Genomic DNA, 15,585 nt, shown 5'->3' with positions numbered 1-15,585 from the left:
ATAGCTAACATACAGAAGCAACCTAAATGTCCATTAATAGATGAATGGGTAAAGAAATTGTGAGATGTATATACATGTATACATATATATATATATATATGGAAATATTACTCAGAATTAAAAAAGAACAAAATCTTGCCATTTTGGACAACGTGGATGAACCTAGAGGGTTCATACTAAGTGAAACAAGTCAGGGAAAGACAAATGCCATATGATTTCTCTTATATGTAGAATCAAAAAACAAGCAAACAAAACAGAAACAGACCCATAGATACAGAGAACAAGCAGATGGCTGCCAAAGGGGACTGAGGGGATGGATGGAAAAATAAAAGAAATTTTTCAAATTAAAAATAAAATAGTGATATGTTCTATCAAACACACTCTAAGTGACACTCTATGTGTGTGCATGTGTGTGTGTATTTCCTCATTCATTCATTCACTCACTCATTTATTTAAGAAGAATTTCCTTTACTTTGCTTTGAAGCAGGCTACGAACTATTTTCAGTTTAGAACTACCCAATCAATCTTTGCTCAGTTGCTAGGAAACTCTGTCTTTGGAGCAGAAGCTAAGAATCAATTTCCCCATGTTTTAAAGAACATATATTTAAGTAAATGACTTCCTCAGAAATATTGATTCATTCCAAAAACATTTAAATAATATGGAAAGCGAGGATTTTTATATGGAAACTGCATCTTCACAGTGAAGGAGACATGCACTTAAGAAAAACATGTTTACACATAAAATCTACATCTTGTTCAGAGCGAAAATAGGTTTTAATGTAGTAATAGAACTATTTGTGTAATGAACTCTCATGGGCTATTGTATAAACAATGATTCCTGAACTGTAGGAGCGTTTTTATGTGAAAACTGCCTTTGTGTACGTTCACAAGAATTTGGTTTTGTGATTACATCAAAGCCTGAATTTATATTAGCAAATGAAGCTTTGTGAAGACATGAAGACATCTTCTAATGGAAGCATCATAATTAGAAGCACATTTTCTCCAAAGATGTGTTTTGGAAATGCTTGTGCCTCTTCACAGCCTCAATGCCTTGCAAAGGCTTCTCTTGGTCAGCAACTGGCTTCCCGAGCACTCTCGGACATCGGCAGCCCTGCTCTGGGGAGGGGTGCCCGCCAGCCAGGGAGATGATTCTGCAAGAACTTTTGGCTGCGGTAACCGCCTAAAGCAAATGTTTGTTTGCTGCAGCATGTGAATCAAATGCTTTTGTGTGAAAACACTTGCTAGAGAAACAAATGTTTGTTTTGGTAATCGACATTTGGACTGTTGGAACGTTACCACTTAAGATATGGGCTTGAAAAATATACGTTTAATTTGGAAAGAACCAGTTAGGATCAAGTGTGTGGCACAAATCTAGACTGTAAGGAAATGAGGTTGAAATTGGACCAAATTTTTCACTTCCTCTTGTCAGATCTGAGTAGAAAAATGGTGCCTTGTTTTACATGCTGCTGTACGTTATTGAGCAACAGCATAAAAGAAAAAAGTGATTTACTTCCTTTTAGAAGTGTATGACATAAATTATCAAAGATCGCTGCAAGAGCATATTTATCTAGCATTAATATTTAAGTGCCATTTTCCTACTGAATGTACCACATGCTCCATATTAATCTTTTAGATTAATCTTTTAGACTTGGTACAAATTGATGTGTCCTAAAAAGAACATTTCTCCTTACAGTTCACTTTTGATTATCCATGCTAACTGGCAGGAGGAAAAGGTACAGATACTCCAAAACAGCAGGTGATGCAGAAAAATAAGCTTTGGCTCCCGAGAACATCACATTTTCTACTAACAGAGAGGAACTAATTATATTTTAAGGTAGAGAGAGATGTTCAGAAGGGAGCTTAAGGGATGAGAGGATTGTTTTCATTTTAAATATATTATATATGGTCATAGATAATCTATAAATAGGAAGTCAAACTATGGCAGACTGAGGTGAAGGCCGAATAGTAGAGAAAGCTTCCAATTAAATATTTTATTTCTTTCTTATATATTTTAAAGCATATTTTTAGTTCTGGTGAAAGCCGGGACTATATGTAAATGCATTTTTTTTTACTACTATGAGTTTTCCTCTTTTGTGAATATACACTGCAGGGTCCAGGTTCATTTGAAAATTTATGAGCTGAAATCTATAATCAAATCACTATGTACTTAATAATAAAATAAATTTATAGCCCAAATTTTTTTGCTGCTGGCCTTAGTCCTATTTGATCCTTAGCTGGAAAAAAATCATATTTTGAAGTAGAAAAGGAAGCCAGTATCAGTTCAGAATAGCCAAATAGAAGAATTATTCATTAGAATGTCAAGAAACAGGACTTTGTATCTTGAATCCACCCATTGCTGCTTCCAGTTGTAAATTTCATTCCTCTGTTGAGAAAGATAAGTGATGTAATTCATGCATTTTGAAGTATTTTGAGCTCCCCAGAACTTAATAATTCAAAGTATTACAGTAAATTCCCATTTATACTAAATCCAAACTACCAGAAAGCTGAAATAATGAGGATTTTTGGTGCAATTTATAAAATGGTAATGTCCCTGGAGCATTAAAAGATTTTAAATTCTTTTGAATAGTCACAGAAAGATTAAATTTTGTTCAGCATAATTTCATGGTGAGAATGTTTGACAGAGTACTCATTCTCTGAAGATAGTAATTAATCCATGCGTAGCCTATGGTAATCTTTCTTTTTAATTTCAATATAGAAATAGTATCTTTGTATTTCCAGGAAACTTTGGCTTTGTGTTTCTAGACTAATCATATCCTAAAATGCAGAGCACATCAGAAAATTTACAGTTTGATAACGGATCACATGTGTCCTACTTTGTTAGCTTGAAACGATTCATGTGGTTTCAAATAAAAAATACCCACTCAAGCTAGCTAAGGGGACAGATATTTATTACCATGACACTGGGCTCTTTCATAGAACCCAAGCTTGTGCCCAGGCAGTGAACTGGAACCAAGAACTGGAGGTTTGTGGGAAACCCTGGGCATTTATGTTTTCTCCGCCTTTCATCTCTACTTCTCCTTGTGTATCAGCTTCATCCTCTCCTCAGTCTGCAAACCAATATCCGCTCTTACTCCTTCCACTAGGTAGAAAGGGGGTTCTGCGTGGTAATGGACATCACGCATTATGGGGTCACGCATCACGGAGACGCCAGTACTCTGGCCTCGCTTGAACTGTAAGAGGAGAACTAGATAGGCCTGCTGGAGTCGGGCAGGCACTCTGTCTCTCCCCGCTCCCAGCCTCCCATCCCCTGATACACTGATGGGGAGGAGGGGCAGACACAGCCTAGGTAAATAGTCAAAGCCACGGAGTGAGGAAGAGGCAGTTACTAGAGAGGTGGGCTCAGGGGCGAGCTGGGAGATCTACACCAACATTTCGTGAACTTTTAGCCTCAGAATCACTTTATTGTCTTAGAAATTACCGAGGAACTCAAAGATTATTTGTGTGTGTTATAGCTATCAGTACTTACCATGTCAGAAATTAAACTGAGAAATTTAAAAATATTTAATTTTTAATTTATTTTAAAAATAACAAATCAACTGTATGTTAATATCGATAACATTTTAATTAAAAATAACTGTATTTTCCACAATAAAAATAAGTTAGTGAGAAAAGTAGCATTGTTTTCACATTTTTGTAGATCTCTGTAATGTCTCCGGCTTGAAAACAAACAGCCTAATTCTCCTGTAGGCTTTTGCATTAAATCTGTTGTTATTTTGGCTGAAGTATATGTGAAAGCTGCCCTCACACAGATAAGTATTACAGAAAGGAAGGAATATTTTAATAGCCCTTTCATATATTTATAGATATTCTGGATAATATACCAAAACCTGACAAGAGAAAGATGCAATTTGGAATCTGAAATCATATTGGTGACCATTGTGTTCTTTGTTACAAGAGCATTCACCGGTGTATTGTGCACTCTTACCCACACATGATTTTGTGACATCGTGCACTGGTCATTTGGGAAATGTCAGTGGACTGAGTTACGCATACTGTCCAAATAGATTGATAGTGATACTAGAAAATGTGACTTTTTTGGTATATTGTATAATGAAGTATAAGACATACTTCACATTTTCTAGTATCACTATCAATGAAGTATAAGACATACTTCATTATACAATATACCAAAAAAGTCACATTTTCTAGTATCACTATCAATTTTATCAGAAAAATTTTTAAGTATTGGGAAGCTGTTACACTTATGGTGACAGATAAAAGTTCTCCAAAATCTAATTTTCATTTGAGAACTCAAATTTTAGTCTTGGCAACAAACACTGTCCATTGCACGACTTGTAGTGTCCGGCTGACTCCATTTATTTCTGAGAAAACATTTGCCAAATAACCGAGTCTAAATAACCATAATTTGTCTAAGTAACCACCTGTTCTTTTAAGTAAATATGTTAAAAAACAAGAACCAAAACCAGAAGCTAGTTGAGCTCACAACTCGAGCAACCATACAGTTTTCCTGGTAAAAATCATCACGCTTTGGTATGTGGTGCTCGATGCATGCTTACTTTATCTGATAGAATGTCAAAAAGACATGTAATCAAGGGTCAATATTTAATAAAATTAATAACTTTTTACTGCCCCATCAAGGGCATTAAACCAAACTTACTTCTCCTCTGCACGACAGGTAGGAATACTGTAATGACTACTAGGATAAAGCCTCATTTTTCTGCTAAATGAGAGCAGTTTTATCCTTTCTTTCTTTTTTACCATTAGTGAAAATATCATTAGAATGAAGGCCAGTTGTCTTCTTAGAGTTGCTGTGAAAATAGTTATACTTTATCATATTGTTGGAAAGGTTTCAGAGACACACACCGCCACTACCACCACTCAGGGATATGTGGGCCAGACAGCCACAGGTTATACGCCATGCATCCGTATTAGCTGAAATCACTGGGCAAGCATCTTATTCCTTGGTATAATACCTCTTGGTAACACATATATATCCATACTACATAGTAAAGTATCACATTTATAAAATTAAAACTTTTTAGTAATCAGCCCTGGGGAGAATTTTTAAATGCAGACTGGTAAAGTTGGTAAGGAACCTAAGAATTATAGAATTCAATATAACATCCAGTGGAAGGATATTTAAAACAATAAACGCCATGGTTTCTGTTTGATGGGTTACTTTGCAGGAACTGAGAGGGCTACGCATAGAGCCATGTGGCAATTTTCCAAATCACATAAGATTAAAAATGCAAGGAAATCCTCAATGCTTAAGCTACTACAAACAGGTCTGTGAGTTAAAATAATAACAATATAAACGATAACAGAAAACTAAATTTTGAAGGCGGCAGTTACCACTTACAGTATTGATTTGAACATCGTGAATTTACTAAGACTCGGATTCAGGGCTGAAGAAAAAGTGATTTACTTCAGGCCCAACAATCTGCTAGCTGTGCGAATGTGAGCAGGCCACGGAGCCTCCTGTGGGTTGTTCTCACATGTGTAAAATCAGAGCAATGGGCCACACTTCATTGTTTTTGTTGTATTACATGAGCTAATGTATTTAAAGTGCTGAATAGTACCTGGCACATAGTAGGCATTCAAAAATGTTATTTCTGTAAAATTTTAAGAGGTAGACAGTTGTATAGCAGAGAAATCCCATTGCTTATCTAATGAGATAGTATTTACTATACACTCTAAAAAGACATTAAAATAAGAGTTATAACTAATAAGCTAACAAAGGTGATAAAATGCAACAATAGTAATACTCAGTTAATCTAAAAGACGGCACAAAAAGAAGAGAACAATGAGCTGAGAGAATAAATAGAATACCAATAGCAAGATAACAGACAAACTTGATCATATCAACAGTCACGTCAAATGTAAGTAATCTAAATAAGCAGCCTGATTAAAAAGCAGAGACTGTCAGATTGAATTAGAAAGTGTGACATTAATTATATATTGCCTACAAGAAACTTGCTTTAAATAGGTTAATGTAAAAGGATGTAAAAGGCTGAAAAGAGATGTGCCAAGCTAACATTAATCAAAAGAGAGCTAGATTGACTATATTAATATCAGATGAAGTTGATTTCAGAGCAAAGATAGTGACAGGCAGTAAGACAATCATTTCACAAAGATAAAGGGATCAGATCATCAGAAAGACATGAAACTTCTAAACTTTTATAAACCTAATAACAGATTTTCAAAACACATCAGTAAAAACCGATAAAATTGCAAGGGGTATTTCAACATCCCTCTCTTAATAAATGGTTAAACAGGTCGTTTAAAAACTCAGTGTGTATACAGAAGATTTGAACAGAACAAGTAACCAACTGAACTTAATTGACATTTATAGCACATATCATCCAATAACAGAAGAATAAACATTCTTTTCAAATGCACATACATGAAACACTTATCAACAGAGATGTTCTGGGCCATAAAATAAATCTCAACACATTTTTAAAAATTCAAGCCATACAAAGTATGTTCTTGGACACAGTGATGATTCAATTCGAAATCAATATCAGAAAGATTTGTAGAAAATCTCCAAATATTTAGATATTAAATAACAGTCTTCTACATAACCTCTTATCCAAGAAGGAATAAAAAGAGAAATTTAAAAGTATTTTGAGCTGAATGAAATAAAAACAGCAAACCAGAATTGGTAGGATGCTGCTAAGTCAGGCTCAAAGGGCAATTCACGCACATGAAAGGCCTGTGGCAGGAAAGAAACACGGTCTCAGAATAATGGTCTCCACTTCCACCTGAAGAAACTAGAATGTAAGAGCAAATAAATCTCAAAGGAAATGGGAGAAAAAGAAGAGAGAATTTAGTGGAAATCAGTGATCTTATCAGAAGCAATAAAGAAAATCAATAAAATAAAGGCTAATATAAAATCAATGAATATCTAGCCAGGCTGGTCAGGAATAAATAAGAGAAGAAACATATTAACAGTGTCAAGGATGAGAGAGCTGACACTGCTATAGAGTCTACTGATGTTAAAAACACAATAAAAGACTATTCCAAATGATACTATGGAAAAATTTTATAGCCTAGAAGAAATTCATAAATTCTTTGAAAAACACAAATTAGGAAAGCTCTCTCAAGAGGAAATAGAGAACCCGAATAGACCTATATTTATTTTTAAAAATTAATTTTCCAAAGAAACTATTTTAAAAAAGAAAATTACAAAAAAGAAAAGAAAATTACAAAAAAAAGAAAAAGAATTACAAGCCCAGATGGCTTTCCTAGTCAATTTTACAAAACATTTAAGGAAGAAATAATATAAATTTATGCATGTTCTTCCAGAAAACTAGAGAATGAAATACTTCTCAAGTCGCTCTTCAAGGCCCCAAATTAATCTATACATGAAATGTACTTCCAGTCAGAATGCCAGCAGGAATTTTGTAGAAATGACAAGTTGATTCTAAAATTCATATGAAAATGCAAGGGAATAAAGTTGTAGGACAAACAATGTGGGCTCAAGACCTGCTATAAGGCTGGAGAATTATAGTCAAGATAGAAAAATAGATCAGTGTAACAAAATCAAAAGTGTGCAAGCTAAAAACAGACTCACACATATGTGAACAACGGATTCTCTACAAATGTGCAAAGGCGATTTAATGGAGAGAAAGTAGCTGTTTCAATAAATGCTGCTGGGCAAATAGGATATTTGTGCAAAAAATAAATTTTGGTTGATACATAACACCATACACAAACAAACTATAAAATGGATCATGGACCAAACGTAAAACCTAAAAACTAAAACTGTTAAAAGGAAGCATAGAAAAAAATCTCAGCGACTTTGAGTTAAGCAGAGCCTTCTTAGCTATAACATCAAAAATATGATCCGTGAAATAAAAAACTGATCAGTTCAACACCATCAGCATTAAAATCACTGTTCAGAGAATGAACCAACAGGCCACAGACTCGGAGAAAATACTGTCAAATCATATATCTGGTAAAAAAAAAACCAACAACAACCTTGTATACAAAATGTATAAAGAACTTTTAAAACCTAATAAGAAAACAAACAATCCTATTTTTAAAGGAGCAAAAGTTTTGAACAGATATGTGACCAAAGAAAATACGGTTGGCAAATGAGCACGTAGCACGATATTTAACAGACGTTTGCTGAGCTCCTGCCATGACCCAAGAATGACTGCAGGCACTGGGGAGGGGGCCGTCCACAGAGCCAACGAAGATCTTCGTCCTCACGGAGCTTCCATCCTAGTACGGGAATGTTTCGTGTATCTACTGCTGCTTTATACACTACCGCCGAGATGTAGTGTCTTCCAGCGACTTTTATTTCCTCACAATTCTGCAGTCAGCAATTCTCGCCCTGGCTTGACAGTTCTGTTTCATACAGCATCGTGTGGGCCATTCATCAGCTCCATTCAGTGGATGGCCATGATGGCTAGAAAGTTCAAGAAAGTTTCATTCACACAGCTAGAGCCTTGGCACTCATTCATATGTGACCTTTCTCCCCCTGTTTAGCTCGGGCTTTTTTATAGCTTGGTGGTCTCAGTGCAGTTGGCTTTCTTACATGGCTGTTGGTTCCCAAGAGGAAGCATTTCAACATCGAAGGCAGAAGCCCATATTCAAGTGGAGGGGAATAGACTCCGTTTTCTCATGAGGAGTAGCAATGTCACACTGAAAAGAGCAGGCGGGATAGAAGCCAACATAATCATCTTTGAAAACAATCCGACTCAGAAAGAAAGATAGCTAATAAGACATGTAAGTAAAAATGAATTCTTAGGAGATAACTAAAGCCAGAAAGGGTGTAGAAAATACAAGTTTGGGGATAGAGTTGCAGTTTTAAGTAGGATAGCTAGGGAAGGAGTCATTGGTGAAGTTACATTTAAATTAAGAACTGCAGAAAGTGTGGGTGGCTGGGGAAAGAACATTCTACGCAGAGGAAACAGCAAGTACAAAGGCCCTGAGGCAGGAATATGTCTGGCATTTTTAAGACAGCAAAAAGACCATTATGTCTGAAGCAAAGAGAGTGAGGCAGTCTCAAGAATAGGAGGAGTTCTCCTGGCTGGTGTAGCTCAGTGGATTGAGCACTAGACTGCAAACCAAAGGGTCACCTGTTCAATTCCCAGTCAGGGCACATACCTGAGTTTCGGCCAGGCCAGGCCCCGAGTAGTGGGTGCATGAGGGACAACCACACATGGATGTTTCTCTCCCTCTCTTTATCCTTCCCTTCCCCTCCCTCTAAAAATAAATAAAGTATTTTTTAAATAATTTAAAAAAGAATAGGAGGAGATAAAGTCAGAGAGGTGACAGGTCAGCAATCATATAGAGTCTTGTAGGTCATTGTAAAAACTGTGGCTTTGTATCCTGAGTAGTTGGGGAGGTGTTGGATGAATTTTGAGTATGGAAGAGATAAACTATTACTTGTGTTTTCACAGGATCTCTCTGTCTGTTGTAATGAGTATAGACAATAGGAAGCTAAAGAGAAGTAGGAAGACCGCGTAGAAGATTATTGTAATAATTCAAGCAAGAGATGATGGTGGCTTGCATCAGGGTAGAAGCAACAGAGATGGTGATAACTGGTGGATTCTGGATATCCTTTGAACACATACCCCAAAAGATTTGCTGATGAATTGGACACAGAGTGGGAAAGAATAGACAAGCCAAAAAGTGTTTTCAATATTTTTGACCCAAGCAACAGGAAGGATGGAATTGGCATTTACCAGATAAAACCAAGAACCTCAGAACTGAGAGAGGAGAGATGGTCAAGTTGGGTTCAGAGTGACTTTCAGACCTTCAAGGGAAGCTCTGTAATGGGAAATGAAACATATAATTAATTGTATGTGTATGTGTTTGTACATGCATACAGCACACACATTTAGTGCATAAAAATTGAGAAATACACAATAGCTTATTGTATATTAATAGTTATTACCTCCGGATAATAGAAATCTTCAAAAGTGGTACCAGGATGCAAGAAGGAGAAGTAGTGATTATCTTTTTTTTAAATTTAATACCTTCTGGACCATGTAATATACATATATGAATTACTACATCCTGTATTACTTTTATTGCTAAAAATATTACATAAAAGTTGTGTGGTTGGTGAAATGAATCCTGTCACCACAAGTAAGTCTTACCAGGAAAGCCCACAATAGAGCAGGGTTTTGACCATATTCTTTCAAGCTCTGATACCGATTTCTACATCGGCGAATTAACTGCTAACTCTTACCCTCACTTCCTCCCGAGGCTTCTGTGAAATTTGGAGTGTGTAAACAGCCTCTCTAATTCACTTGCCTCATCTTGAAAACAGTACCAAGAGCTCTCAACGCTTACCTACCTCACAGGAAATTTGAGGTTGGATGAGATAAGGTGTTCAAATACTTTGCATTAGCACAAAGGCAGGTGTGCGGGTAGGCAGGATATTGCGAGCCCTGGAATATCAAGACGCATAGTAAGAGGAAGCCGCTTTTGCCTTTTGATCCCATAGAAATTTTGATACTCTCAGACTATTACTCTTCATTTAGTCTGCCGCACAACGAGTATTTCTCCCTGACAGTATTCATTTTAGCATTTTTCCTGCTTTCTGTCAAACAAGCTTTCCTTAGCCTTTGATTTTTTATCAAGATTTACTTGACTTCATTCTTCAAAGCATTTCATTCAAAGTTCACTCTATCAGTGGGTGGATTAGTTGAGTAACTGAAATAACAATGTCGGATGCCATAATAGTTTGTTACAATATTTCTCTTCACAGGAGATATACTTACTAAAATCATGCACTAATGAACAATGAAGTGACTGTCTAAATAGCCATCTTTAAAAGACAGTTCCTGGTAAATGCTGAGTGGAAATTGTAAACAACGACAGCTCTATAAAATGTGCAATCAATGCCTCTTAAGTGTTCTTGTAAGGCCATTATTATGTGTTGGGTACTGTATTAGGTGCTAAGAATACAAAAAAAACACATGTCTTTTCCCTCATGAAGCTTATATTCTGGCAGACATACGCCACACTGTATTTTAAGTTTTACACAACTGTTCTAATGAAGTACTTGAGATGGTAGGTGAAGAGGAGTTAAGGTTGCTGGCAGTTTCCATTTTGGGAGGTTATGTAGTTGATTACTATTATTTTGAAAAATCTACCTTTAGTCCCACAACGGTGAAAAGAAAAGTACAACGTCACCACTAATCAGAATCACAAAGGGCAGTCAGTGGAAAAACTTGCAAGTTTCAGGAAAGATGAGCCCTCTTATTATGTAACAAGGCCTTTCTTAGAACTTGAAGTTACAAGAAATCAGACTGAATATTCTAAAAACAAACAATCTAAATTTCTTTAAAAAACACCCAAGCAACAATTGTGTTCAGCAGAAGCTGGACCTTCATGGATATTATAGACTGGGGAAGTGGCTTCTGCTAGGAAAAGGGGATGGAGTAGACTGCCTTTGAGGTTCCTTCCTAGACTAAGGAACATGAAACACATACAGCAATTGTGAAGTTACATTTTCTTGGGAGAAAGATTTCTCAGCAACCAAATACACCCAAGATGCTAATATTCTATTTATATTTTAGAATTATTTAACAATGATGTCAAACCAGAGATGAGTAAAGAAAACAAACAGACCTTGTTAATTACTGAAGAGAGAATAAAAGTCTTACCAGGTATTTTTTTTGCCTGAAACTCATTAGAAATCTTACCATTCACTGGTCAACCACCTGTCAGATTGAATAGGCAGGCCTCTAACTGGTAAATGATCAGTCCAGGACCCCTACCATCATTGCCATTCCCAACTCCCTGGAAATCTTGCTAAAATCTTTCCCATTGCTTTTGTCTCTCTGTTCTAATTAATTTGCCACCCACATTTCCAATTTCAGAGCCAACCTCAAATAACTCTTGTTTCATTTTATGATAATTTAACTTGCTACTCCTCACATCTATAATCTATCCTAAATAAAACTTCTTTGATTGGCAGACTCTCCGAGTTGACTGGCACATAGGCACTAAATCTTAAGGTAATGAGCATTTAATTGCATAAAAATGCCCCTGGCAAAGACATCGTCTGTCTTTGTGGTGAGACAACAGAGGAGTTCTGGGTCTGGGCCATTGAGGAAGAGGCCAGGTTAACCTAATGTCAGAATTTATGGTACATTTACATGTGACCACTGGCTCCTCACCTTGCGGTGACCCTAAATTAAGTTATCTCCTACATAAAGATCTTTCTTGTGCTTAAAGCAACCTCAGAGGTCAGAAAAATAGTGGCCTTCCTAGCTACCACTTAAGGGACACGCTGTTTTCTTGCAGCTTCACAGATAGCTGTATGTACGGTTTCGTGTTGAATCCTTGCAATGGCCCCCTGGAGAAGGTCCTACTGTTGCCATCTTACAGGGTCTGGGACTCAGCAGAGTTGGGGAAGGCAGTTCTGCGGGGACTGGAACCCGCGGGTGATGTTAGCTGTGAATGGCAACTAAGGTGCAACCATGGGAGGCAGCTGGACCTGCACCCTAAGCACCCTGCACCCTAACTCCACTGCCTAGAGCCTAGAGGGCCTCTTTCACTTATTCTTAACATAGATGCATTTATTCTCTATTACTTTGTTTTATAAGGGAAATATTTACACTTCAGCTAAAGTTCCTGCTTAATGCATTTGGGTACTGTGAAGTTCCAAAAAAGTCCTTCTGTACAAGTCTCTGTGAAGTTTTGTTAAATAAAGAACAGTTAAGTGAGCAATTTACTTAGAAACAGGATTGATGAGGGGAACTTCTGTTGATCTGAAGGGGAAAAACATGGAGAATTTGCAACAATGGGGCAAGACAGAGAACAATGAATATCTTTGCATTTTTTTCTGTTTCTTGACTGGAATGGGCGTTGGCACATTAGGAGATGTGTGGTAATAAGGAGTTATGTTCTCCCCTTGATTCATGGTCTCAGGAACCAGTGGAGAGCAAATCAGTGGGAATTAAGCCTTTGGGAAACTCCAGGAACTAAAGATTTGTATGCCCAATATAATTAAAAAATGATACAATAGCAATCTATAAAATGTAAATCTTACATATGCTGACATTAATGTAGTTTTTTAATTATATTTTATGGATTATGCCATTACAGTTGTCCCAATTCTTTTTCTCCCCTTTATTCCCCTCCGTCCTGCACCTCCCCCCACAGCATTCCCTGCCCTTAGTTCATGTCCATGGGTCATACATATAAACTTTTGGCTTCTCCATTTCTTGTACTATTTTAACCTCTCCCTGTGTATTTTGTACCTACCGTTTATGTTTCTTATTCTCTGTACCTTTCCCCCCATTCTCTCCTCTTCCCCTCCTAGCTGATAACCCTCCATGTGATCTCCATTTCTGTGATTCTGTGCCTGTTTTAGTTGTTTGCTCGGTTTGTTTTGGTTTTGTTCTTTAGGTTCAGTTGTTGATAGTTTTGAGTTTGTTGTCATTTTACTGTTCATAGATTTGATCTTCTCTTTCTTAGAGAAGTCCCTTTAACATTTCATATAATAAGGGCTTGGTGATGGTGAATTCCTTTAACTTGACCTAATCTGGGAAGCACTTTGTCTGCCCTTCCATTCTAAATGAAAGCTTTGCTGGATAGAGCAATCTTGGATGTAGGTTCTTGCCTTTCATAATTTGAATACTTCTTTCCCTTCTTGCTTATAAGGTTTCTTCTGAGAAATCAGCTGACAGGCTTTTGGAAACTCCTTTGTAGGGGACTCTTTTTCTCTTGCTGCTTTTAAGATTCTCTCTTTATCTTTAATCTTGGGTAATTTAATTATGATGTGCTTTGGTGTGTTCCTCATTGGGTCCAATTTCTTTGGGATTCTCTGAGCTCCCTGCTTCCTAGAAATCTATTTACTTTGCCATGTTAAGGAAGTTCTCCTTCATTATTTTTTCAAATAAGTTTCAATTTCTTGCTCTTTCTCTTCTCCTTTTGGCACCCCTATGATTCAGATGTTGGAATGTTTAAAGTTGTCTTGGGGGTTCCTAAGCCTCTCTTCATTTTTTTGAATTCTTGTTTCTTCCTTCTTTTCTGGTTGAGTGTTTATTTTTCCCTTCTGCTCCAAGTGGTTGATTTGAGTCCTGGTTTCCTTTCCTTCACTGTTGGTTCCCCTGTACATTTTGCTTTACTTCACTTTGCACTTCGTCCTCTGTTTTGCAACCATACTCAGCCATTTCTGTGAGCATTCTGATTACCAGTGTTTTGAACTCTGCATTTGATAGGTTGGCTATCTCTTCATAGTTTAGTTCTATTTTTGGAGCTTTGATCTGTTCTTTCATTTGGGCATTTCTTTGTCTCAATGCACCTGTTATGTTGTAAGGTGCAGAGCCTTAGGCATTTGCAAGGGCTGGGCAACTAACATTGCTGCATTGTGGTGTTGTCTAGGGGGGAGGGGTCAGAGAGGGAACAGTGCTGCTTGCTCAGCTCTCAGGCGGCTTTCAGTCACTTCCACTGCTTCCCCTCCCCAAAATTGGGACCTTCTGGTGGTGATTCCTGGGTGAGTGGCTTTGTGTCCATTCTAGGACCCTATGGGTCTCTCCAACGAACTCTCTTGTGAGGCTGGGAGTTTCTCCCACCAGTGTAACCACCACAGGTTTTTACCACCAGAGGTTTTGAGGCTTCATTTCCCAGTGCTAGAACCTTGGGTTGGACAGTCTGTCTTGCTCCCCAGTTATTCCTCTGGGTTTATCTGCCCACAAATGTGGGACCACCCAGTCTGCCAGTCACTGCCTCTCCCACCTGGTTTTTGAGTAAAATTAGTAAAATATGTCTAGCAATATTTTACTAATAAGCAATGTATTAGACCAGCACTTTCCAAACTGTTCTGGGAAACCCTGGGGTCCTGCAGAGAAGGTTCTGGGACCACTGGGGAGTGGGATGGGTGAGGAAGCAGGACAGGGAGGCCAAGTGCTCCTCACTCCCTCCCTCCTCGAGAGTACATCCACTTTGATCCATTTTTCACATTAAACGGCCTGCATAAGATCTTGCTTGGAAACGGGACTTTGCTGCTACAACAAAATGAAAGCATAGTATTGTGCAATTGTCATTTCAATGCTAGTTACTGACCAGAAACTGACACTGGAACTAAACCCCATGAATCATACAACAAATCTGTAAACTTTGGGAGGATGGAGAATGGACTTCATCCTCACCCTCATGTGCCCAGGTGGCCAGCAGATTCCTACATGGGAACTAAGCAAAGTGTTGGCTGAGGCATGTTTTTTTTTTTCTCCTCCAGATATCACATTAAGAGGACAAGTTATCGACTGCTTCCCAGGAAGTTCATGGCAGAAAATTAAACAACAGATTATTTTCGCTGGTGTTGATAAGACGTATGGTACATTTAGTTCAACACTCGGTTCTCCACTCCAAACATTTTATTTTAGTAATTGATTTGGGCTGAAATCAATCTAAAGTGGAATCATATCTCAAAATTTTTATTGAATTTAATTTCTTGGAATGCTCTGCTGCGTAAGAGAGCAGAAGTGTTGAAGTACACCAGGCGCGCTATTCTAATCTCCCGGGGAATCTTTGAGTGACTGATTTGGGTATGATGGCAGCTTTGCTTTCATCCTTGACTGTTTAAGAAACACTTTGGTGCCACAAGCTACAAAACAAACAAATAAAAAA

The sequence above is a fragment of the Sturnira hondurensis genome, unplaced genomic scaffold (assembly GCF_014824575.4).
Source record: "Sturnira hondurensis isolate 20B ecotype Veracruz unplaced genomic scaffold, ASM1482457v3 Scaffold0014302, whole genome shotgun sequence".
In the NCBI taxonomy this organism is placed as follows: Eukaryota; Metazoa; Chordata; class Mammalia; order Chiroptera; family Phyllostomidae; genus Sturnira; species Sturnira hondurensis.
The sequence above is the reverse complement of the archived record's forward strand: the minus strand, read 5'-3'. Positions refer to the sequence as shown.